The sequence below is a fragment of the Tupaia chinensis genome, unplaced genomic scaffold (genome assembly GCF_000334495.1).
Source record: "Tupaia chinensis unplaced genomic scaffold, TupChi_1.0 Scaffold000084_3, whole genome shotgun sequence".
Lineage (NCBI taxonomy): Eukaryota > Metazoa > Chordata > Mammalia > Scandentia > Tupaiidae > Tupaia > Tupaia belangeri.
Genome location: NW_006159546.1, coordinates 4,093,041 through 4,094,401, shown reverse-complemented (window position 1 = coordinate 4,094,401; position 1,361 = coordinate 4,093,041).

The following is a 1,361-nucleotide window of genomic DNA, read 5'->3' as shown; positions in this document are numbered from 1 at the left end:
TACTACAGATTTGGTATATCTACACACAAAACATACATCTCAGGGTTAGGTATTCAACAACATGATAAAAATACCTAGATGTTAAGTGGTGGCATCGGTTTGATTTTATTGTTTTTTCATAGCAAACCCTGTAGAAGTTCACAATTCTCAGATATAAACGACATTAATGAATATCATGGCCACTTATTTCTCCCAGATCTCATTAAGATAAAGTTGTGAACTATTCACAAATTAATAAGGTAGATGCGACCGAGTACTCTTCTCCATTTGCGACCTACCAAGACTGATTTCTTCTTTTCAGTTTGCACCTCATCAGAAGAGCTAGCAATGGTTGACCGCTTTTCTAAGAGCAACTTTATAATTTATTAACCATTACTATTTGTCAATGTTCATACAATTTGTTTAAAATATAATAGCTATTCTTCATGCTTTCCACTGGTTTTTCTGGTGAGGTCTTCATTCTCAAAGTCATATCTTCAGGAATGCTATATTTTAATTAGTTATGATTTATTTTCCTCATCCGAGAATTGTTCCTCTGTACAATGAGTTAATGCTTTTCTCTACTCCCTACAATGTTGACTACAGTGCTGTTACCCAGTGGTACGTCCATAAATGTTTGTCAGAATGGATGCAAACTCAGGGTTATGCTTGCACCCAGCGGTTTGCACTGGTGTGATTTCAGTTCAATTTAATTGCATAGAATTAAAAAATAACACTAAACACATTTCCCCCCTTATAGAAAATGGCAGGAATAGGCAAAACAGCATTACTTTGGCAGTCCTGAATTTTTTTTCCAGATTTCAGGCCAATTTCTTCTTTCTGCACCATTGTTCCTATACTATGGCTGTTATCCCTGTGGTTTAAGGTAGCCGATTGAGTGCCAGCCCTCTCGTCTGCATTCCGGGTGGCAACATGTAGGAAGCCACAAAGAGAAACAGATAAAAGAGTCATGCAAACTCTTTTTACAAGTTGTTCGGAAAAGTTATAGTACCAGAAATGTCACTCATCTATCTCTGTTAAAAAAAAAAAAAACAAAAACCAAAAAACGTATATCAAAGGTGCACATCTAATTCAAATGGAGTCCAGAAACTGGAGAATTACTGCATGTGACCAATGATTGAGTAAAGATGTGGGACTTTTCAGCTACATAAAAATGATTGGAGCAGAGAGTAGTCAAGAAAACTTTCAGAGTTTGTTCAAAGCAGAGCCAGAAAAGCCAGACTCATTGAAAAAAGCATGCATTTCAGAATAGCAATTAATGGCTTAGATATCAAGAGGACCTACATTCCAAATCTGGTTTGATTTTGTTTTTAACTATATGGATTTGACTTAGTGTACCTCCTACAGCTTCAGTGTCATGT